Raw genomic sequence first — 26,566 nt, 5'->3', positions numbered from 1 at the left:
TTTTAAAATTTTTCTTTTCAATTGTTTACAACGAAAAACTTGTATGGAACAAGAAGTGATGGCAGCGTATTAATTCCTCCTATTTTGCATTTTCTGCTGTTATGCTTGATCTACCCGCACATGGCCTCGTATTGTATTTCTGAAGAATAGAAAGACACCATCTATTTACTACCCGATTTGATAAAATATCCACCTCTCGATGCACAAAGCATCTTTCTTGCAGATGTATCTTTTAGCGGGAAGGCTAAATACCTTGCTCATCTCATTCATAAAAAATGGCAAACACGGCTCCCCGAGGCTGAAGAAATGTGTTTGCACGATATTAATGGCTTTTTTTTACCTTTTACTGTATTGGAGAATACATAATCCAGTCCATTGCCTGAAATGAATATGGAGGTGAGAGAATTGTTATGCACAAGAACACATTTAGCTTTAAAGGGTTCAGTGATCAGTGCGGTCGTAGGCGCGCCGCACGCCTGCAGCTTCATTGCACACTTCCAAAAGTTATTTGCATTAATAAAACAGCAAATCTATGGCTCACTTTCAGGAAATCTCCCTGTATAAATATTTCAAATGCACTAAGGAAAGGAATAGGAGCAGAAAAAAAAGCTTCTTTTTATATCTTGGAGCAGATGAGTTGTTGGTAAAACAACAGAATGATATCTCTGTAATTGTCAATTATCACTAGGGAACTGCTCAGTTCTGCTCAGTAAGGCGTCGGGGCATAGAAAGGTAAAAAAACGGGCCCCTTCCAGGTGCTGCTTGGATGGGGACCATCTTTCTCACCTCAAAAACAATATGTGCCTGTAACATTATAAGGGGCGAGAAGAAGACGCCCCAAAAGGGAGAAGAGGGAGTCAAGAGGGATTAATTTTATAGCAATATATAGTAGTATTTTATTGTTATATGTTTTATGCATAAATCTGCATTTTTTCTTTAAGGCCGGTTTGTGCCTCGGTTTTCCTGGAGGTTTGTGCCTCGGTTTTCCTGGAGGTTTGTGCCTTGGTTTTCCTGGAGGTTTGTGCCTCGGTTTTCCTGGAGGTTTGTGCCTCGGTTTTCCTGGAGGTTTGTGCCTCGGTTTTCCTGGAGGTTTGTGCCTCGGTTTTCCTGGAGGTTTGTGCCTCGGTTTTCCTGGAGGTTTGTGCCTCGGTTTTCCTGGAGGTTTGTGCCTCGGTTTTCCTGGAGGTTTGTGCCTCGGTTTTCCTGGAGGTTTGTGCCTCAGTTTTCCTGGAGGTTTGTGCCTCGGCTTTCCTTTTTTTGTGCCTTGTTTGGGAATAGCCAACATATTGGAAAGGGGTTAGATCAGATAAAAAAGGGGAGCACTTCCTAGTTGAAGGAAGTCTAAGGGTACCGTCACACTGAAACGACGCTGCAGCGATACAACAACGATGCCAATCATTGCAGTGTCGCTGTTTCGTCGCTGTGTGGTCGCTGGAGAGCTGTCACACAGACAGCTCTCCAGCGACCAACGATCCCGAAGTCCCCTGGTAACCAGGGTAAACATCGGGTTACTAAGCGCAGGGCCGCGCTTAGTAACCCGATGTTTACCCTGGTTACCAGCGTAAACGTAAAAAAAACAAACACTACATACTTACATTCCATGTCTGTCCTCCGGCGCTGTGCTTTCCTCTGCACTGCCAGCGCCGGTCAGCCGTAAAGCAGAGCGGTGACTTCACCGCTGTGCTTTCCGGCTGGCTGGCACTCACAGCCAGTGCAGAGAAGCACAGCGCCGGAGGACAGACACGGAAGGTAAGTATGTAGTGTTTTTTTTTTTTACGTTTACGCTGGTAACCAGGGTAAACATCGCATCGGCCCTGCGCTTAGTAACCCGATGTTTACCCTGGTTACCAGTGAAGACATCGCTGAATCGGCGTCACACACGCCGATTCAGCGATGTCAGCGGGAGATCCAGCGACGAAATAAAGTTTCAAACGATCTGCTACGACGTACGATTCTCAGCGGGGTCCCTGATCGCAGTAGCGTGTCAGACACAGCGAGATCGTAAGGATATCGCTGGAACGTCACGGATCGTGCTGTCCTAGCGATCAAAGTGCCACAGTGTGACGGTACCCTAAGGGTATGTGTCCACTTTCAGGATGGCCGGCGGTATCGTCGGAGCGGCTTAGCCGCTCTGCGTTAAGCCCCGCCCCCTTTCTGGGACGCGATGATGCCGGATGTGTTCACAGCACACATCCGGCATCATCGCTCCCCACCATAGGGCCCTGTGCTATATCTTGCGGCGACGCAGCGTCGCCGCAAGATATACGGACATGCTGCGATCTGAAAAGACGCGCAGCATGTCCGGAGTCGCAGGGCCGCCGCGTGCGTGTTACCACGCATAGTGGAGACGGGATTTCATTAAATCCCCTCCACTATGCTGTAACATCTGGACGCTGCGTGTCTGACGCTGCGGCTCTATGCAGCGTCAGACACGCAGCGTTTCCTGCACGTGGACACATACCCTTAGTGACCGTGAATGAGAGGTTCAAGGTCAGTGGATCAATAACTGGCAAAGGTGTTATGGACCTGGTGGTTAGGAGCACCTGGAACGACCTGATGGTTAAACTCACACAGGGCAAGCTCTGGGAAGTGGGAACTCTGCTGACCGCAACCCCTAATCCTATCACACAACTAGAAATAGCCGTGGAGCGTACCTAACACGACCTAGATGCCTCTTCACAGCCTAAGAGCTAACTAGCCCTAAAGATAGAAAATAAAGCCTACCTTGCCTCAGAGAAATTCCCCAAAGGAAAAGGCAGCCCCCCACATATATTGACTGTGAGTTAAGATGAAAGTCACAAACACAGAAATGAAACAGGTTTCAGCAAAGGGAGGCCAGACTTACTAAACAGACTGAGGATAGGAAAGGTATCTTTGCGGTCAGCACAAAAAACTACAAAAGCCCACGCAGAGTGTGCAAAAAGACCTCCGCACCGACTCACGGTGAGGAGGTGCCACTCTGCATCCCAGAGCTTCCAGCTAGCAAGGCAAAATCATGATAGCCAACTGGACAAGGAAACAAAGAACAAATAATAACTAGCAGGGACTTAGCTTCTGCTGGAGTAGACAGGTCACCAGAAAGATCCAAGAGCGAACTGAACCAGTACAAGAACATTGACAGCTGGCATGGAGTAATGATCTGAGTGGAGTTAAATAGAACAGCCAGCCAAAGAATAAACTACGTCACCTGTGGAAGGAACCTCAGAAGCAGCAGCTCCACTCACAGCCACCAGAGGGCGTCCATGGACAGAACTCGCCGAAGTACCATTCATGACCACAGGAGGGAGTTCGAAAACAGAATTCACAACAGTACCCCCCCTTGAGGAGGGGTCACCGAACCCTCACCAGAGCCCCCAGGCCGATCAGGATGAGCCAAATGAAAGGCACGAACTAGATCGGCAGCATGAACATCAGAGGCAAAAACCCAGGAATTATCTTCCTGACCATAACCCTTCCACTTGACCAGGTACTGGAGTTTCCGTCTCGAAATACGAGAATCCAAAATCTTCTCCACCACATACTCCAACTCCCCCTCGACCAACACCGGGGCAGGAGGATCAACGGAGGGAACCATAGGCGCCACGTATCTCCGCAATAACGACCTATGGAACACATTATGGATGGCAAAAGAAGCTGGAAGGGCTAAACGAAATGACACAGGATTGAGAACCTCAGAAATCTTATACGGACCAATGAAACGAGGCTTAAACTTAGGAGAGGAAACCTTCATAGGAACATGACGAGATGACAACCAAACCAAATCCCCAACACGAAGTCGGGGACCAACACAGCGCCGGCGGTTAGCGAAACGTTGAGCCTTCTCCTGGGACAATGTCAAATTGTCCACCACATGAGTCCAAATCTGCTGCAACCTGTCCACCACCGTATCCACACCAGGACAGTCCGAAGGCTCAACCTGCCCTGAAGAGAAACGAGGATGGAAACCAGAATTACAGAAAAAAGGTGAAACCAAAGTAGCCGAGCTGGCCCGATTATTAAGGGCGAACTCAGCCAAAGGCAAGAAGGACACCCAATCATCCTGATCAGCAGAAACAAAGCATCTCAGATATGTCTCCAAAGTCTGATTAGTTCGTTCGGTTTGGCCATTTGTCTGAGGATGGAAAGCCGAAGAAAAAGACAAATCAATGCCCATCTTAGCACAAAAGGACCGCCAAAACCTCGAAACAAACTGGGAACCTCTGTCCGAGACGATGTTCTCCGGAATGCCATGCAAACGAACCACATGCTGGAAAAACAATGGCACCAAATCAGAGGAGGAAGGCAATTTAGACAAGGGTACCAAATGAACCATCTTAGAGAAGCGATCACAAACCACCCAAATCACCGACATCCTTTGAGAGACAGGGAGATCTGAAATAAAATCCATGGAAATATGCGTCCAGGGCCTCTTCGGGACCGGCAAGGGCAAAAGCAACCCACTGGCACGAGAACAGCAGGGCTTAGCCCGGGCACAAGTCCCACAGGACTGCACAAAAGAACGCACATCTCGTGACAAAGAAGGCCACCAAAAGGATCTAGCCACCAAATCTCTGGTACCAAAGATTCCAGGATGACCCGCCAACACCGAACAATGAACCTCAGAGATAACTCTACTAGTCCATCTATCAGGGACAAACAGTTTCTCCGCTGGACAACGGTCAGGTCTATCAGCCTGAAACTTCTGCAGCACATGCTGCAAATCAGGGGAGATGGCAAACAAAATTACCCCCTCTTTGAGAATACCCGCCGGCTCAGGAACACCCGGAGAATCAGCACAAAACTCCTTGACAGGGCATCAGCCTTCACATTCTTAGAGCCCGGAAGGTACGAAACCACAAAATCAAAATGGGAGAAAAACAGCGACCATCGAGCCTGTCTAGGATTCAATCGTTTCGCAGACTCGAGATAAGTCAAATTCTTGTGATCCGTCAAGACCACCACGCGATGCTTGGCTCCTTCAAGCCAATGTCGCCACTCCTCGAATGCCCACTTCATGGCCAACAACTCTCGATTGCCAACATCATAATTGCGCTCAGCAGGCGAGAATTTTCTAGAAAAGAAGGCAAATGGTTTAATCACTGAGCCATCAGAACTTCTTTGCGACAAAACAGCCTCTGCTCCAATCTCAGAAGCATCAACTTCATCCTGAAACGGGAGCGAAACATCTGGCTGGCACAACACAGGGGCAGAAGAAAAACGACGCTTCAACTCCTGAAAAGCCTCTACAGCCGCCGAGGACCAATTGACCACATCAGCACCTTTCTTGGTCAAATCAGTCAACGGTTTAGCAACACTAGAAAAATTAGCGATGAAGCGACGGTAAAAATTAGCAAAGCCCAGGAACTTCTGCAGGCTCTTCACAGATGTCGGCTGAGTCCAATCATAAATGGCCTGAACTTTAACAGGGTCCATCTCTATAGTAGAAGGGGAAAAAATGAAACCTCAAAATGAAACCTTCTGAACCCCAAAGAGACATTTCGACCCCTTCACAAACAAGGAATTCGCACGAAGGACCTGGAACACCATTCTGACCTGCTTCACATGAGACTCCCAATCATCCGAAAAGACCAAAATATCATCCATATATGCAATCATGAATCTATCCAGGTACTCTCAGAAGATGTCATGCATAAAGGACTGAAACACAGATGGAGCATTAGAAAGCCCGGATGGGAGAACCAGGTACTCAAAATGGCCCTCGGGCGTATTAAATGCTGTTTTCCATTCATCGCCCTGTTTAATTCGCACAAGATTATATGCCCCTCGAAGATCTATCTTGGTGAACCAACTAGCCCCCTTAATCCGAGCAAACAAATCAGACAGCAGTGGCAAAGGGTACTGAAATTTGACTGTGATCTTATTAAGAAGGCGGTAATCAATACAAGGTCTCAAAGAGCCATCCTTCTTGGCCACAAAAAAGAACCCTGCTCCCAACGGTGATGACGACGGGCGAATATGACCTTTCTCCAAGGATTCCTTTATATAACTCCGCATAGCGGCGTGCTCTGGCACAGATAAATTAAACAGTCGGCCCTTAGGAAACTTACTACCAGGAATCAAATTAATAGCACAATCGCAATCCCTATGAGGAGGTAAGGCACCGGATTTGGGCTCTTCAAATACATCCCGGTAATCTGACAAAAACTCAGGGACTTCAGAAGGAGTGGAAGGCGAAATTGACAGCAATGGAACATCACCATGTACCCCCTGACAACCCCAGCCGGACACAGACATAGATTTCCAATCCAATACTGGATTATGGACCTGTAGCCATGGCAACCCCAAAACGACCACATCATGCAGATTATGCAACACCAAAAAGCGAATATCCTCCTGATGTGCAGGAGCCATGCACATGGTCAATTGAGTCCAGTACTGAGGCTTATTCTTGGCCAAAGGCGTAGCATCAATTCCTCTCAATGGAATAGGATACTGCAAGGGCTCCAAGAAAAAACCACAGCGCCTGGCAAACTCCAAGTCCATCAAATTCAGGGCAGCGCCTGAATCCACAAATGCCATAACAGAATAGGACGACAGAGAGCAAATCAGAGTAACGGACAAAAGAAATTTAGACTGTACCGTACCAATGGTGGCAGACCTAGCGAACCGCTTAGTGCGCTTAGGACAATCGGAGATAGCATGAGTGGAATCACCACAGTAAAAACACAGCCCATTCCGACGTCTGTGTTCTTCCCGTTCAGCTCTGGTCAAAGTCCTATCACATTGCATAGGCTCAGGCCTATGCTCAGAGAATACCGCCAAGTGGTGCACAGCTTTGCGCTCACGCAAGCGCCGATCGATCTGAATGGCCACGGACATAGACTCATTCAGACCAGCAGGCGTGGGATATCCCACCATGACATCCTTAAGGGCTTCAGAAAGACCCTTTCTGAAAATTGCCGCCAGGGCACACTCATTCCACTGAGTAAGCACAGACCACTTTCTAAACTTCTGACAGTACACCTCTGCTTCATCCTGACCCTGACACAAAGCCAGCAAGATTTTCTCTGCCTGATCCACTGAATTTGGTTCATCATAAAGCAATCCAAGCGCCAGAAAAAACGTATCTACATCACGCAATGCAGGATCTCCTGGCGCAAGGGAAAATGCCCAGTCGTGAGGGTCACCACGCAACAAAGAAATAATGATTTTTACTTGTTGAACGGGGTCACCAGAGGAGCGGGGTTTCAAAGCTAGAAACAGTTTACAATTATTTTTGAAATTCAGGAATTTAGATCTATCCCCAGAAAACAAATCAGGAATTGGAATTCTAGGCTCTAACATCAGATTCTGAACCACAAAATCTTGAATGTTTTGTACCCTTGCAGTGAGATGATCCACACAAGAGGACAGACCTTGAATGTCCATATCTACACCTGTGTCCTGAACCACCCAGAGGTTAAGGGGAAAAGAAAGACAAAAAACACTGCAGAGAAAAAAAAATGGTCTCAGAACTTCTCTTATCCCTCTATTGAGATGCATTAATACTTTGGGCCAGCTGTACTGTTATGGACCTGGTGGTTAGGAGCACCCGGAACGACCTGATGGTTAAACTCACACAGGGCAAGCTCTGGGAAGTGGGAACTCTGCTGACCGCAACCCCTAATCCTATCACACAACTAGAAATAGCCGTGGAGCGTACCTAACACGACCTAGACGCCTCTTCACAGCCTAAGAGCTAACTAGCCCTAAAGATAGAAAATAAAGCCTACCTTGCCTCAGAGAAATTCCCCAAAGGAAAAGGCAGCCCCCCACATATATTGACTGTGAGTTAAGATGAAAGTCACAAACACAGAAATGAAACAGGTTTCAGCAAAGGGAGGCCAGACTTACTAAACAGACTGAGGATAGGAAAGGTATCTTTGCGGTCAGCACAAAAAACTACAAAAGACCACGCAAAGTGTGCAAAAAGACCTCCGCACCGACTCACGGTGCATAGGTGCCACTCTGCATCCCAGAGCTTCCAGCTAGCAAGGCAAAATCATGATAGCCAACTGGACAAGGAAACAAAGAACAAATAATAACTAGCAGGGACTTAGCTTCTGCTGGAGTAGACAGGTCACCAGAAAGATCCAAGAGCGAACTGAACCAGTACAAGAACATTGACAGCTGGCATGGAGTAATGATCTGAGTGGAGTTAAATAGAACAGCCAGCCAAAGAATAAACTACGTCACCTGTGGAAGGAACCTCAGAAGCAGCAGCTCCACTCACAGCCACCAGAGGGAGTCCATGGACAGAACTCGCCGAAGTACCATACATGACCACAGGAGGGAGTTCGAAAACAGAATTCACAACACAAAGGGTCTTGTCAGTATCAAGTCTCCAAAACAGTATGAGGAGACATCTGAAGTTTCGTTCAGATCCCCGGGGGCGGTCTTGGGCCTATGGCCTAGAAGAGGCATCAGAGTCCATGGCTGTGTCTCCCCTGAGTGGAAGAGTCCAGTCGGGTCACAGCGAGAGGAAAAGATAGTGGGCCTCAGAGAAGCAGTAATGCCGGATAGAAAACTCCTGGTACAAACAGAAGATATTGAGGTGGAAGCAGTTCGGGCATGACGGAGGCAAGATCTGATAGCGTACTGGGCAAAGGAAACACCAATCAGAGGAGACTCTATCTCATACTGTATGCTGTATCCTAATTGCACTGTAAAACTGACTTTGATGAACTGGACTAAATGTCTCCCATTATGTGTGCTGCTCTATCCAGTCCCAAGGACAGGGAGGTAACAAGGACTCCCGAACATCAAGTGACTACAGAATTAATTCCACAGCACAACACACATGACAGGTTCCTGTTTAGAAGAGAGGTCATATGGTGAAGAGAAGACAATACCAACCCACAGCACTAGCCCTACCTTCATCAATCTTCAACGTGGTAACGTTGTTCAGGTAGAAGGTGACTTTGCTCACCACATGGTGCAGCTAAAATTACAGCCACATGTGGTATCCAATGGCTGTATAGATATTAAACAAAATGAGCCTCACCTGGCTCCAAGTGTTGCATCTTCCTTTTCCATAGGCTGGTTTTTCCTCCTGATGAGCTCCTGTAATCTTATCCCACCAGGCTCAGGGAGCAGGATGGTGCCTGAGTATTCAAGTAGTTTGCATCCTGCCATTATACTCTATGGTGGGACTTCTCTGCTTCATCATCCTCCATTGTTCCATATCTGCTCCATCTGTTATCGCTGTTGCAACTCCGCTACGTCGCTCATCGCATATCCGGCTTGATCCATACGTTTTTACTGTTGCAGCTCTGGTACATTTACATTTGGTGATCACATTTTCAGCTTTGCAACATCAGTCTTTGCTGTTCCAGCTCTGCTGCATAACTCATTGATAGTCCAGCTCTGCAACATTGGTTTTCACTTAAAATCCTCGTATCTATTTTTACAGCTTTGCTGCTGATTTGAAATGAGAAAATCTTTTTTTACATTCGAATTCTACAACCTTGTCAAATTTTGCCCCCCCCCAAAAAAAAAACACAATTGGTTCGCTGTGAACAGCAAGTACTGCAAAGCCTCCACTTGCGCAGAAGAAACATGTGTAATACTCAGAGGTCTCCTAGGATTGTAGTGATCAGTTTTCAAGCTTCATAGATCGATTTAACCATGCGAGACAACACAAAACCAAGCAGCCAGTTGCCCACTGTTGATCAGTGATGTATCAGCTTTGTGGCCAGCCACGGCATATAGCAGCGCACTTAGACTGATGGGCTGTGTGTTTCAATAATCCGTGCACTGACCTAGTGCTTAGTGCTTTCTCTGGACTGGTAACCTGAAATCTGGAACTTCCCGGTAGTTTCTCCCGAGTCACAGCTATGGCTTTATCCATTAAGAGCCTACGGAGATCCTTTTACAAAACACAGATTATCCCGTTGTCTTCCAGGTGGCTGTGCTTGAGCCACGAACATAACTCCACTGTCAGATTCCTGGTTTATATCCTGTACCCCATAACCTGTTCCTTCACCCAGAATTCCATTATGATCCTACTAAAACCCTGTCCCTGAGCATAGATTGCCCGGTCATGTTCCCGGTGGTTTTTCTTGAGCCACTTCTATGATTTTAGCCATTACGAGCCAGTGAAGACCCTGCTGCAAAACACAGATTGTCTGGTTGTCTTCCTGGTGATTGAGCTTGTGCTGAGGTCCATTGTCTGGAATTCGGGACTACATCCTGAACTCTGTATTATGTGCAACCTGTACAGTCCCCAGAATCTTTGTAAGCTTATGTCTATGAATCAAATTTGTTAACTCAGTTCAGCATCCACTGCCCTTCACTAGTGGTCTCACTCTGTAACTGAGCAGGTCTTAACAGTCCTATTTTCAGAGCTCGGGAGGTTAAAGTAAAATAAAATCTTTTGCCCCTATAATAACACTTTCTATGCTCTACCATCTCCATATTAACAAAGGGACAAAGGGAAAGCATATCATAGAGGCACCCAATGTGGCTAGTATGCGTGCCTGAATGACACAGCAAGGCAGGACTCAAATACGTTAAAGTAGATGAGGAGTTTCGTGCAGATTCCCGGGGGCGTTGTTGGGCCTATAGCCTAGAAGAGGCATCAGATTCCATGGCTGGGTCTCCCCTGAGTGGAAGAGGCAAGTCGGGTCACAGCGAGAGGAAAAGATGGTGGGCCTCAGAGAAGCAGTAATGCCGGATAGAAAACTCCTGGTACAAACAGAAGATATTGAGGTGGAAGCAGTTCGGGCATGAAGGAGGCAAGATCTGATAGCGTGGTGTGTACCCTGTACCCCATAACCTGTTCCTTCACCCAGAATTCCATTATGATCCTACTAAAACCCTGTTCTTGTTCAAATCCGCGCATGTCTAGTTGACATGTGACTGCATGTATGCAAATCATATACTTGTGGTTATGTTCACCAGCTCCCTGCATCGGCACCAGAAAATCCTGATAGTGCACACACTGCGAGCTGTGAGGATTCACAAGTCTGCAGTCACGTAGAGTGACTGCAGACTTTGAACCCAACCCTGGACAACCCCTCTAGTAACACATCTTTACGGTTGATACCACAAATTAAAAATATCTTAAGCTGTTTTTTATTCTTATTTAAAAGAGTATAAAGCCTATTAGGAAAGGTATTTAATCTATACTTTTTTTCCTGATAGAAGAACATGAGGTCAAGAGAAATTGTGATAAAATATATGTACCACTTATATACAATGGGAAAGCATTTTATCCTGCGGTTGAAAAACTCACATGCACTTAATGGAGCAAGAACTGAATACTGATGAGAGCGCACTGCGTAGATCTTAGAGAATAAAATCCCAAATTTCAATGTTTATATTTAAAGAGAACCTGTCAGTATATATATATATATATATATATATATATGGCTTTGTCCCCTTATAAAAAGGATTCCTTTTTTATCAGTGTTCTGATTTCATGAGAAATCCTTAGTAGAGGCCATTTGCAAATAACCCTGGAAGTGCATTGGAGGCGTTTTAATGCACCGGAGATGCTTCTTCCCAGTACAGTGACATGCCCCCAGTGCACTTGCAGTCTGATCTCAATATGGCTTTTATGCTACATTTCTCATGCCTGACAAATCGGATCGCTACATATAAAGTATATATTTTTTTTATTAGGGGTCAAATACTTATACATCAATACCACTACTGACATAAGTAAAAAAAAATCCATCCTGAAATGTTTTTTTCAACTTGTTGCCATTGGCAGAGCACACAGCTGTCATAAAGGCACCTAGTGGAAGGAATCTAGCTCTGATCTGCTTCCTCTACTTGTGGTGGCATTGTTATAATGGTTACCTCTGGTCACCACTAGGGGGAGCACACTGCATACAGGTTTACACTGATCCTATTAAAGCTAATGGCAATAATTTGTCCACATCAGTTTCTTTTTTAAATTCCGTCCTTATGCTCTATCATGGTAGCAGAACAATAAAATTAATAAAAGTACCAGATCTGCAGCAAAGCCTCCAATACAGTTGTGGCCAGAGCTTTAGCTGTATATATTCAAAAGCAGTGAGCTCCCTCTAGTGGTGGCCGGATGTTGCCAGAATTATATCATTTGTCAAGACAGATATACTATGACATCAAGTTTGGATCTAAAGACAGTTAAAGCTTAAGAAGGTTGTGATATATGAAGGATAAAAAAAGGGAACAGCTACATTTGCAGACTGATGGAAAATAAAAGCCACAACTGTTATGCCAGAGAAATTAATGAAGGGGGATATGATACTGGAGCAATGCAACCCATTGATTCCATTGATTGAAGTAGACATTCCACCAGCAAATACAGATTCTCTGTCACAATCCATTTTTGGATATTGGCAGCTCTGGTTCCACTATAATTTAAATGTAGCTTTTTTTCCTTTCAGGCCAGCAGGGATTAATGTCAGTTTTCCTTGCTGGCAGCTTGCTGCAACTGCTGAGTTGCTAGTTCAGCTGATGTGGGTGGTGACCACTCCCACCATCCTTTAAATCAGGGGTGGGGAATCTTTTTTCTGCCAAGGGCCATTTGGATATCATACCATCATTCGGGGGCCGTACAAACTCCGCCCACAAAGTACATCCTGACTCTAGCACTAGTGTCAGGATGTAATCTTTCATTGCATGCCCTTCAGTTTTCAGTAGTGAACACTGCATGTGTGTGCTAACAGAGCAAGAAGAAATTAATGGGCTGGTGGCAACAAAAATGCAGCTCCTTGCCCAATAATGCGATGCCTGAGAATCTGCTCGGGGGGCCTGATAACAGGACATCGAGGGCCGTAAATGGCCCTGGGGCTTGAGGTTCCCCACCCCTGCTTTAAATAGTCACCTGATGCATCAGCTGACTGCTAGTGATAGAGTTTCTCTGGAGACCAGCCGATGAGTGAGGAGCTCTTTGGTGTCAGCGTGTATCAGCTGTTGGAGGTCCTGATTCCATATCCTCTGCTGAGTGGAGTTTGTAGCAGCAGTTTGGAAGCTAAGTTTCCTTATTCCCTGTCTTTGCCTGTCTCGTGCTTGTCACTACTCCCTGAGTTTTCACCATCTGCAGTGGTGAGGCTAGCATCCTTGCCGGCAAGTGCACTAGGCAGGGTATAGTGAGGTGACAGCTAGGGACGAGGTTCGTGATGGCAGCGGGGGAAAGGACTCACATAGGGCATTAGTGGAGCTTAGGGATAGCCACAGGATGAGTTAGGAGGTGCCCCATCCCTTGTTCCCTATTGTGAGGGCCTTCCTTCCCCTTTTCAATCCCCGTTGATGTTCATTGTGTCGTCCGTTGGACTTAACTGAGTCGGTTCCTGATATTCTTCTACAGTAATTTCCCCTTTAAAGTATTAATTAAAGTTACTCATAGATGAGGTCCCAAGTTAGTGACCCCTATACGATGCGTCATATGAACTAATGGGACATAAGGGCAGGTTACTATAATACGAGCAATGTAATTGTACCCTTTAAATTCTTACATTTCTATCTTTCAGGATACAGTTTCATCGCATTAGTATTAACCTTAGCTCGTTAAATTAATTTTGGAAATGCTTTCGAACAGAAGCTTTGTGCAGCAATTTTTAAACTCATCAGTGTAAAACAAAAAAGCCATTAATGCCAAATTAATGAATTTGTACTCTACAATTCATTAGATAATTACGGCTTGAAGATCCTGATGAGCGCTGATACAGTCTGTGCCTTAGATTATATTGCACCCTGTAGAACGCTACGGGCTCATGCACACGTACACTATATGGATAAACGTATTAGGGCACTACACATTCCATCTACAGGAGCTTTTATAACATCTCCATCTAAATCCACAGACATTAATATGAAGTTGGTTCCACTGCAAATATAACAGCTTCCACTTTTTTGAGAAAACTTTCTACAAGATTTTGAAAGTGTCTGTTAGAATTTCGGCCCAATTCATTCAGAAGAGCATTTGTGATGTCAGACACTGATAATGGAGGAGAGGCCAGGGTCACAATTTCCATTTTAGTTAATCCCACAGGTGTTGGATGGGGCTGAGGTCGGGGGTCTCTGCGGACAGTCATATTCTTAGACACCAAGCCCTCCATGAACTTAAAGTGGACCTGTCAGCAGGATTTTGCTCAGTAAACTACAGACAGTGTCAGGTTGGCACCGTTATACTGATTAAAATGAAACCTTAGTTGATGAAATCTGTCTTGTGGTTGTTGTTTAATCTTTATTTGCAATTTTCAGTTAATGAGATTCTCGTGCTTCGGGGCATCCTGTGGGCAGGACTGTGGGTAGGGTGGTGGGAGGGACTGAGGGTGGGACTTTGTGTGGTGCTCTATTGCATTTTCGTACTAATGGGCTTATGACAGGTCACTGATCCCTCAGTGTGCTGCCTCCTATTTTACATACTGCACTTGCACAGTTCATATTGTGGTCTTCAAAAAAACATTTGACTGTAGCAAAATGGCGCATGCGCAGTGGCATCTGTCACTAATAGATGCTACTGTGCAAGCGCCACCTCCTACACCATTTTGCTACAGTCAATTTTTTTTCCTCCAACAAAATGGCGTCACCGGCGGCGCATGCGCAGAAGCATCTATCGGCAAGCGATAGATGATACTGTGCAAGCGCTGATGCCATTTTGCTGTAGTTAATTTTTTTAATTAAAGACCACAATATGAACTGTGCAAGAGTGGAACGCCCACCAGGGCAATGGGGTACTCAGTACTGGGTCAGGTACTTAAAGGGATGTGTCATGGCGGCGGTGACCCGGTCCGTGGCCCTGGGCGCCCGTGTTAAAGGAAAGGTCTTTAAAGGGGTTTGTGAAATAAGAAATGTTCGTGATGCCACCTGTAGCATTCGGTCAGGGATGACCGATGCTGCTTAAAGAGGTCCGCTGGGGTGGTATTATGGCAGCAGAGATGGTATGGCTTCCCACAGGTGAAGCTGGGTCTCCCAGAGCTCCCGGTATAGTAGATAAAGATGGTAGATGGTGTAGAAAAAAACAGAGGACACAAGTTGCAGTCTCTTTACCTCTTTACTGTAGAATTCAGGCAGCCACAGTCCAGGGTACCGGATCACAGGTGCTGGTATGGTCCGCCCGGCTTGGAAGCGAATCCGGAATCTTCCTAACCAGGTGGGGTTGGAAGCCTTCCTTCTAGCGCTGTGGTGTGGTCCCTTGCTGCCTGAGGCCTCACACAAGGTCTTCATGTTTTCTCTGTCCCCCTTTAGGTAGGACACTACCAGCATGACACGTAACACGAGCCTTTTTACAGGATCTCTATCACGACCCGGGCTCTATCTGCTAATGTGTCTTCAGGTGTTAATGGTGGACAGGTAACTAGCAATCTGCTGTCCACTGGTTTCTGCCGTGGGGCATAGAGTTACCCCCACAACCTCGTTCTTCCGGCTACCGGTATCTGCGCTCAGCATGGAGGAAGCTCAGTCGCATCTTCACTCTCCAGCTCTTCACTATCCTTTGCTCCGTTTCCTCTTTCACGCTCTCTACAACTTGTTCCATCCTTTTCTCTCTCCTTTCCAGGAGCTGCAGCACCTCACGTGGCTGCATGACCCCACACTTTCCTCACAGAAGCTGCAGATCTTCTCGTCTGCATGGCCCCTTTCCTCTGTCTCTCTGACAGACTTACTAACTCCTCCCCCAGACCAGAGTATATATCTAGGGAAGCTCCCCTCAAAGCGGGTTCAGAGCTCCCCCTTCTGGCCTGGAGTCAGAACAGTGTTGTATATGTGGAATACCTGATAAAGGGATCCTTCCTCGCCTCCAAGCATGACATCACTCTCCCTGTGAGGAAAGCAATGCCACTGTGACAACTGGTTACCTGGGGTGTTACAAGCGCAGTATTTAAAATAGGAGACCGGTCACTGAAGGTTCAGTGACCTGTCATGTAAGCCCATAAGGATGAATATGAGAACATAGCACCAAAAAAGACCCGCCCGCAGATCGCTCCAAAGAACAAGAATCTCATTAACTGAAAACTGCAAATACAGATTAAACAACAACCACAAGACGGATTTCATCAATCCAGGTATCATTTTAATCAGTGTAGTTTGCTTAGCAAAATCCTAACGACAAGTTCCATTTAAGAAATTTGTGTGCTGTGTACAGTCATGGGCTGAACTGTTGCACAAACTGTTCTCACAAAATTGGAAGAAATAGTTATCCAAAATGACTTGGCTGAAGTATTAAGATTTCCCTTCACTTTAACTAAGGGACCAAGATCAACCCCTGAAGAACAAGCCCATAGCATTATCCCCCTCCACCACACTGTACAGTTGGCACAATGCAGTCAGTCAGATAACGTTCTCCTGGCATTCACCAAATGTTAAACATCAGACGCCACATATAAAAGTGTGATCTGTCACTGCACAGAACATGTTTCCACTAGTCCAGAGTCCAGTGGTGGCGGCTTTTCACCACTCCATTTGACACTTGACATTGTGCTTGGTGATGTAAGGCTGCACGCAGCTGCTTGGCTTTGAAGCTCCTGGTGGGGGATGCAGTGTTTGCACTGATGCTAATACCAGAGGATGTTTGGACTCTGCAGTTATGGAGTTAGCAGAGCGGTGGTGACTTTTATGCTTTTTGCTTCGTAGTACTCGGTACGTCTGCTCTATAATTTTACGCGGACTCCACTACGTGGCTGAATGATGTGTATATCTATACTTTTGTCCATATTAGATATCTGTATTACAATAAAATACATAGGGTCGTGAAGAGTTTTAATCTGGATTGGTGTCTAAAACAAATAGTTTGAAAAATAAACATTTACACGTGTAAAGTGTGGTGATCATGTGTAGTCAGATGGAGGAGGGAGGGGGAGCTGATGGGAAAAATCTCTTCTTTTCAATGGTATGGCCTTATGCTGCAGCTATAAAGTCTGGTCATGTGAACTTGTGTTTCTATGCGAAAACTCTATGGTCTCATGCAAATAGTTGCATAATGAATCTGTTGGCCTTAACTGTACCTCTATACCAATGCAGTTTCTTAAAGTTCAACCAGAAACAAAGCGGCAAAAAATTAAAGCTCAACTATTGAGTTTGTTAGAGTAAAAATCACCTTAGCTGAAAGTTTCTGGGTTTCAGACTACAGCTGGTGAGAAAAGAAAAAAATAAACAGGCTTGTAATTTTCAAGTCTCCAGGGTCTTCCCAGAGTGTTCATATATTTATAGGCTTTATGAATATAGGTGTCCCTTACATACATTTTGACTGGTCATACATGATAGCAAATAGTGGAATTCATAGCTGCAATAATAAAAGACACTCTCTGTATCCATCCAACTTAAAGCAGTTCTTTCAGGAAAGCTACCACACCCTAGATGTGAGATTTGGCAACCCTAAAACCTTACCTTTATGGGAGGTTGCAGTGAGCATGCTCTATAACATGTACAGAGCTAGCTGTGCAGGGAGAGGGAGGAGGAGCTGTGCTGTAAGTTGGATAATCTGTCTTCAGCTTTATAATAATGGTGTTATCTTTCACTGTGATCCTACTATGTGATAAAATAGATAAGATTGCTGAACCTACCGCCTCCTGTGACAAAACACGTCAGCCAGCTTCAGTATGAAAATAACATGAATGGTGCTGCAGCACGAGAGCAGACGTATTGAACCCCTCTCCCCACCAATAAAAAAAACTCTGCAGGTTATTAGCTTTCGTCATCTAACATAGTTTTATCAGGGAGCTGCTATATCCATGTGGATGTTAGTTCTCCGAGGAGGTGTAATGTTGTATTTGTGTATTTCACAAGTTCATACATCCAACAGGTTGGAGATTAGGACAAAAATTGATTATTAGCTCTCAATGTTAAACTTGCAAAATTAGGTCTTTGAATTGTAGGGTGGTCAACGGGTGGTTAACCCTGGTGTGAGCTCTAGGCTTTTTTCCTCTTACTTACCTCATGGTGCTTAACTATATTGATTACTTTTTAAGAGATGGCAGCGTTTAGCCCTGTAGCAGAGCTATCTTTTGTGGATGAGGGAAATAGGCAAGGCTGTTATTTACAGGCTGCTGGATAAATACTGCAAATGGTAGTGGTCACCTACACAAGAGTATATACATATCTATCTGTATATATTGTATACATAATACATTCACACAAAGATCACAACAAAGTTCATATATTTACCAGCAACTGTGCCAGTGACCAGAAGCATTGCATTGTCCACGTGTATTTAGGTTTTTTGCTTTTTTCAATAAAATCAAATACAAAGTTGAAAGAATGCCATGTAATGTCCATTTACCTATCGCTCTAGAAACCTATCTATCTATCTATCTATCTATCTATCTATCTATCTATCTATTATCTATCTATCTGTCTATTATCTATCTATCTATCTATCTATCTATCTATCTATCTATCTGTTATCTATCTGTCTATTATCTATCCATCCATCTATCTATCTATCTATCTATTATCTATCTGTCTATTATCTATCTATCTATCTATCTATCTATCTATCTATCTATCTATCTATTATCTATCTATCTATCTATTATCTATCTATCTATCTATCTATCTATCTATTATCTATTATCTATCTATCTATCTATTATCTATCTATCTATTATCTATCTGTTATCTATCTGTTATCTATCTGTCTATTATCTATCTATCTATCTATCTATCTATCTATCTATCTATCTATCTATCTATCTATCTACCTATCTATTATCTATCTGTCTATTATTTATCTATCTATCTATCTATTATCTATCTATCTATCTATCTATCTATCTATTATCTATCTGTCTATTATCTATCTATCTATCTATCTATTATCTATCTATCTATCTATCTATCTGTTATCTATCTGTCTATTATCTATCTATCGTTCTATCTATCATCTATCTATCTATCTATCATCTATCTGTCTATTATCTATCTATCTATTATCTATCTATCTATTATCTATCTGTTATCTATCTGTCTATTATCTATCTATCTATCTATCTATCTATCTATCTATCTATCTATCTACCTATCTATCTATCTATTATCTATCTGTCTATTATTTATCTATCTATCTATCTATCTATCTATTATCTATCTATCTATTATCTATCTGTCTATTATCTATCTATCTATCTATCTATTATCTATCTATCTATTATCTATCTGTCTATTATCTATCTATCATCTATCTATCTATCTATCTATCTATCTATCTATCTATCTATCTATCATCTATCTATCTATTATCTATCTATCTATCTATCTATCTATCTATCTATCTATCTATCTATCTATCTATCATCTATCTGTCTATTATCTATCTATCTATTATCTATCTATCTATCTATCTATTATCTATCTGTCTATTATCTATCTATCTATCTATCTATTATCTATCTATCTATCTATCTATCTATCTATCTATCTATCATCTATCTGTCTATTATCTATCTATCTATCTATTTACAATAGGAAAAATAAGTATTTGATACGCTGCCGATTTTGCAAGTTTTCACACCTACAAAGAATGGAGAAATCTGTAATTTTTATCATAGGTACACTTCACCTGTGAGAGACAGAATCTAAAAACAAAAAAACAGAAAATCACACTGTATGATTTTTACATAATTAATTTTGCATTTTACTGCATGAAATAAGTATCTGATACAATAGCAAAACAAAGCTTAATATTTGGTACAGAAACCTTTATAATTGCAGAGATCAGACGTTTCCTGCAGTTCTTGACCCGGTTTGCACACACGGCAGCAGGGATTTTGGCCCCCTCCTCCATACAGATCTTCTCCCGATCTTTCAGATTTCAGGGTTGTCGCTGGGCAACATTGGAGTTTCAGCTCCCTCCAAAGATTTTCTATTGGGTTCAGGTCTGCAGACTGGCTACACCACTACTACAGGACCTTGAAATGCTTCTTACGGATCCTCTCCCTAGTTGCCCTTGCTGTGTGTTTCGGGTCATTGTTATGCTGGAAGACCCAGCCATGACCCATCTTCAATGCGCTTACTGAGGGAAGGAGGTTGTTGGCCAAAATCTCACGATACATGACCCCATCCATCCTCCCTTTAAAACGGTGCAGTCATACTATCCCCTTTGCAGAAAAGCACCCCCAAAGTAAGAAGTTTCCCCCACCATGCTTCATGGTTGGGACAGTGTTCTTGGAGTTATACTCATGCTTCTTCTTCCTCCAAACATGGCGAGTAGAGTTGATACCAAAACGTTCTGTTTTGGTTTCATCTGACCACATGAGCTTCTCCCATGCCTCCTCTAAATCACCCAGATGGTCACTGACAAACTTGAAATAGACCTGGATTTATGCTGCTGTGAACAGGGGGACCTTGCGTGCCCTGCAGGATTTTAATCCATGATGGCGTAGTGTGTTACTAACGATAATGTTTAAGACTGTGGTCCCAGCTCTCTTCAGGTCATTGACCAGGGTCTCCTCTGTAGTTCTTGGCTGATTCCTGACCCTTCTCAGAATCATCCTTACCCCACGAGGTAAGATCTTGCATGGAGCCTCAGACCGAGGGAGATTGACAGTCATCTTGTGTTTCTTCCATTTTATAATCATTGTGCCAACAGTTGTTGCCTTCTCACCAAGCTGCTCGCCTATTGTCCTGTAGCCCATCCCAGCCTTGTCCAGGTCTACAATTTTGTCCCTGGTGTCCTTAGACAGCTCTTTGGTCTTGGCCATGGTGGAGAGGTTTGGAGTGTGATTGATTGAGTGTGTGGACAGGTGTCTTTTATACATGTAACGAGTTCAACAGGTGTAATTAATACAGGTAATGAGTGTAGAGTAGGAGGCTTCTTAAAGAAAAAAACAACAGGTCTGTGAGAGACAGAATTCTTGCTGGTTGTTTGGTGATCAAATACTTATTTCATGCAATAAAATGCAATTTAACTATTTAAAAATCATACAGTGTGATTTTCTGTTTTTTTATTTTAGATTCTGTCTCTCACAATTAAAGTGTACCTACAATAAAAACTACAGACCTCTCCTCTATCTATCTATCTATCTATCTATCTATCTATCTATCTATCTATCTATCTATCTATCTATCTATCTATCTATTATCTATCTATCTATTATCTATCTATCTATCTATCTATCTATCTATCTATCTATCTATCTATCTATCTACAGTTAGGGCCAGAAATATTTGGACAGTGACATAAGTTTTGTTATTTTAGCTGTTTACAAAAACATGTTCAGAAATACAATTATATATATAATATGGGCTGAAAGTGCACACTCCCAGCTGCAATATGATAGTTTCCACATCCAAATCGGAGAAAGGGTTTAGGAATCATAGCTCTAATGCATAGCGTCCTCTTTTTCAAGGGACCAAAAGTAATTGGACAATGGACTCTAAGGGCTGCAATTAACTCTGAAGGCGTCTCCCTCGTTAACCTGTAATCAATGAAGTAGTTAAAAGGTCAGGGGTGGATTCCAGGTGTGTGGTTTTGCATTTGGAAGCTGTTGCTGTGAGCAGACAACATGCGGTCAAAGGAACTCTCAATTGAGGTGAAGCAGAACATCCTGAGGCTGAAAAAAAAGAAAAAATCCATCAGAGAGATAGCAGACATGCTTGGAGTAGCAAAATCAACAGTTGGGTACATTCTGAGAAAAAAGGAATTGACTGGTGAGCTTGGGAACTCAAAAAGGCCTGGGCGTCCACGGATGACAACAGTGGTGGATGATCGCCGCATACTTAATTTGGTGAAGAAGAACCCGTTCACAACATCAACTGAAGTCCAGAACACTCTCAGTGAAGTAGGTGTATCTGTCTCTAAGTCAACAGTAAAGAGAAGACTCCATGACAGTAAATACAAAGGGTTCACATCTAGATGCAAACCATTCATCAATACCAAAAATAGACAGGCCAGAGTTAAATTTGCAGAAAAACACCTCAAGAAGCCAGCTCAGTTCTGGAAAAGTATTCTATGGACAGATGAGATAAAGATCAACCTGTACCAGAATGATGGGAAGAAAAACGTTTGGAGAAGAAAGGGAACGGCACATGATCCAAGGCACACCACATCCTCTGTAAAACATGGTGGAGGCAACGTGATGGCATGGGCATGCATGGCTTTCAATGGCACTGGGTCACTTGTGTTTATTGATGACATAAGAGCAGACAAGAGTAGCCGGATGAATTCTGAAGTGTACCGGGATATACTTTCAGCCCAGATTCAGCCAAATGCTGCAAAGTTGATTGGACGGCGCTTCATAGTACAGATGGACAATGACCCCAAGCATACAGCCAAAGCTACCCAGGAGTTCATGAGTGCCAAAAAGTGGAACATTCTGCAATGGCCAAGTCAATCTCCAGATCTAAACCCAATTGAGCATGCATTTCACTTGCTGAAATCCAGACTTAAGACGGAAAGACCCACAAACAAGCAAGACCTGAAGGCTGCGGCTGTAAAGGCCTGGCAAAGCATTAAGAAGGAGGAAACCCAGCGTTTGGTGATGTCCATGGGTTCCAGACTTATGGCAGTGATTGCCTCCAAAGGATTTGCAACAAAATATTGAAAATAAAAATATTTTGTTTGGGTTATGTTTATTTGTCCAATTACTTTTGACCTCCTAAAATGTGGAGTGTTTGTAAAGAAATGTGTACAATTCCTACATTTTCTATCAGATATTTTTGTTCAACCCTTCAAATTAAACGTTACAATCTGCACTTGAATTCTGTTGTAGAGGTTTCATTTCAAATCCAATGTGGTGGCATGCAGAGCCCAACTCGCGAAAATTGTGTCACTGTCCAAATATTTCTGGCCCTAACTGTATCTATCTCTATCTATCATCTATCTATTTATTATCTCTATATCTATTATCTATTTATTATCTATATATCTATTATCTATTTATTATCTATATATCTATTATCTATCGATCATCTACTTATTATCTATCTATTATCTATCTATCGAACATCTATCTATTATCTATTTATTATCTATCATCTATTATCTATCTATTATCTATTTAATATCTAGCTATTTATTATCTATCTATTATCTATTTATTATTTATTTTCTCTATATCTATTATCTATCTATCATCTACTATCTATCTACTATTATCTATCTATCTATCTATTATTTATCTATCTATTTATTATCTATCTATTATCTATTTATTATCTATATATCTATTATCTATCGTCTATCTATTAACTATCTATATTTATCGATCTATCTATTATCTTTCTATTATCTATCTATCATCTATCTATCTATCTATCTATCTATCTATCTATCTATCTATCTATCTATCTATCTATCTATCTATCTATCGAGCATCTATTATCTATTTATTATCTTTCTATGTATTATCTACAGTATCTATCTATTATCTATATATCTATTATCTATTTATTATTTATTTTCTCTATATCTATTATCTATTTATTATCTATGCATCTATTATCTATCTATCATCTACTTATTATCTATCTATCGAGCATCTATCTATATATCGAGCATCTATTTATTATCTATTTATTATCTATCATCTATTATCTATCTATCATCTACTTATTATCTATCTACAGGGTGGAGCGTGGTAATTTGCTGATTTGGGAATGAAATAAAAAAATTATGATCATTAGAAAAATTTATTTTATATTTTAATTATACTGAACAGTAATGGAATTTTTAAATTACATGGTTTTAAATAGTGTATCTGGCAAATGTCGACCTTCGCTATCCACACACTGCTGCATACGTTTTCTGAAGTTTTCATGAACTCTAACAAGCATGTCCACTGGTATTCTGCCAATTTCAGCTTCAATATTGTTCCTTAGGTCTTCCAAGGTGTTGGGACGGTTGATATACACCTTAGACTTCAGGTAACCCCAAAGGAAAAAATCGCATGGGGCTAAATCTGGTGAGCGTGCTGGCCAGTTCACATCTCCCCTCAAAGAGATAAGCCGTTCAGGAAACATTTGCCTCAAACAATTCATGGTAACCCTCGCTGTGTGTGCAGTGGCACCATCCTGTTGGAACCATGTATCCTCTAGTTCCATTGCCTCAAGAGCCGGCTGAAAATAATCCTGTATCATAGGAAAGTACCGTTCGGAGTTCACAGTTATGGCACGACCATTATCCTGAAAAAAGTAAGGACCAATGATGCCTACTCGTGATATGGCGCACCACACAGTGACGCGGTCCGAATGCAGAGGTCTCTCGTGAACTTCTCTGGGGTTTGTTTCACTCCAGTAATGCATATTTTGTTTGTTTACACACCCACTGAGGTGAAAATGTGCCTCATCAGAAAAAAACACAATTGCGTCACGGGGTATTGTTGCTAACATGTCTTCACAAGAGGTCCGCCGTGTCAAATAGTCCCATGCTGACAAATGTTGGACCACGCACATTTTATACGGGTGAAAATTCAGTTCATCATGAAGAATCCGGTGGAGAGAACGTTTTGAAATGCCAAGAGCAAATGATTGCTTCCGAGCAGAGTGTTTCGGAGATTGCAGTACTGCTGCTCTAACTCTCTCGATGTTTTGTGGTGTTGTAATCCTTCTCTCAGGTCCCCTTCGTACACATGACACATTCCCTGCTGTTCTGAACGCATTCACCCAATTTACAATTGATTGCCGTCCAGGAACACGTCCGCGTGGAGGAACAGCGAATTGTAAACGAAAAGCACGCTGCACTGCAATGATCGAGTGGGCATTTGAAAAATACGCTTCAACACAAAATGACCTCTCCTCACGTGTCCACTGCATGATGGCAACTGAAAGGCAGAGGAATACAAATCTCCCATCAGCCACTGTAAGCCACACCCACTCTCCCCTCTCTTCGACCGACAGTGCCGCCACAGCATGCAGTGCAAAAAAGCAAATTACCGCGCTCCACCCTGTATTATCTATCAACTATTATCTATCTATTATCTATTTAATATCTAGCTATTTATTATCTATCTATTATCTATTTATTATCTATACATCTATTATCTGTCTATCATTTATTTATTATCTATCTATCTATCTATCTATCTATCTATCTATCTATCTATCTATCTATCTATCTATCTATCTATCTATCTATCGAGCATCTATCTATTATCTATCTATCTATCATCTATTTATTTATTATCTATCTACTGTATCTATTATCTATCTATCTATCTATCTATCTATCTATCTATCTATCTATCTGTTCTTTCTTCTTTCACCTTATCCCTGCCTTTATATATTCTGGGTAAAGCAGAGCGGCCGTAGCCCCCCACCATCCCCCTTGGAGCTGCCCGTGATACACACAAATCTTTCTTTTATACGCATTAATACATAATTTAAGGCTCATTCGTCGATTGTACATGTTAATCCGTTCAGGGTTTCCCGTGGTCCTGTCGTATCGAGTGTTGCCACATCTGTCACATAAGGCTTTTTTTCTGCTGAAGCGGCTATTCCTCCAGCCCGCGACCATCGCAGTGATTACTAATCTTAGGCCCTGTGGCCTGGGAGACATTCCTGGTAAGAAGCAGTTTGCGCTCCTCATATCACATCTGGAGGATTTACAGAGACTAATGTATTTATTGCTCTTTCATTACCCCAGCAGCTTTCAGAGATGAAATATCACGGGAGAGGAAATGGCTTTTTGTGTATTGTTTTTTTATTCCTACTTATTAATTTGATTTAGACTTATTTAGCTATAACTGCACTTGTTGGTAACCATGGCGACCGGTTTTATCACCAAGGCCTAACATCATATGAACACATCATTAACATAACTTTATTTGTCTTGTCGGTAAAGCACAATAAATATACACATAAGACTTCACAATTAGCCGTGCATTCCTAACCGTGCGAGGTTTAACGGAAGTAAATTGGCATTATGTGGCGGTATGACATGGATTGCATGTGTCCATGGCCGGTAATTATGCTAAAGGGACTATGGGCTTGCACCTGCAGCAATTTATAAAATGACTAGATGGCATCCCGATTCTAAAGAATCGGGAGTCTAGAATCCATATATACTTTATTTATTCAAATGTAAGAATAATACAATTAATAAATAATAGTAAGAAAGAACAAAAATAATAGGCAGTATATGGAGAAAACACCAAACAAAAGTTCAAAATTGGTGTGAAAATGTCACTGAACCACTTCACAACTAAATATATATAGTTTTGGTAAATGGTATTATCATTTTTTTGACGAAATTCGGCAGGAGCTTGAAGAGCAACGTCACTGGGCCCGCCTCCACGCAGTAGAAACTTGCTGTGAGGTAAAAATTCAAAAATCACACCAAAATGGCGGGCGGAGTGTGTCACAGTACGGCACGTTTCTGATTGGTCGCTCGCAGCAGGCGGCAACCAATCAGACACTGGACACTGTTGACGTCACTTATCTCCGGACATTAGCTCCGGACATTAGCTCCGGACAGGAAGTTGGCACAAATTGCAGGAAGTAGTATTCTAGGCAATTATATATTAGATGTCAATCGGTTGCAGCTTGTTTGGCCAATTTTTGGCAATGAAGTTTTTGTTGGAGATCATGCATACCACTGTATTTTGGATCAATATCGAAGCATAAGGAGAACCTCACCACCCGCCATAATAACAAGTGTCCTGGGGCTTCAACCACCCGTAGGGATCATGGTGGCCTAACCTACACCACCAATCACAGGGTC

Source organism: Ranitomeya imitator, chromosome 4, assembly GCF_032444005.1.
Source record: "Ranitomeya imitator isolate aRanImi1 chromosome 4, aRanImi1.pri, whole genome shotgun sequence".
NCBI classification, from domain to species: domain Eukaryota; kingdom Metazoa; phylum Chordata; class Amphibia; order Anura; family Dendrobatidae; genus Ranitomeya; species Ranitomeya imitator.
Note: the sequence above shows the minus strand (reverse complement) of the source record.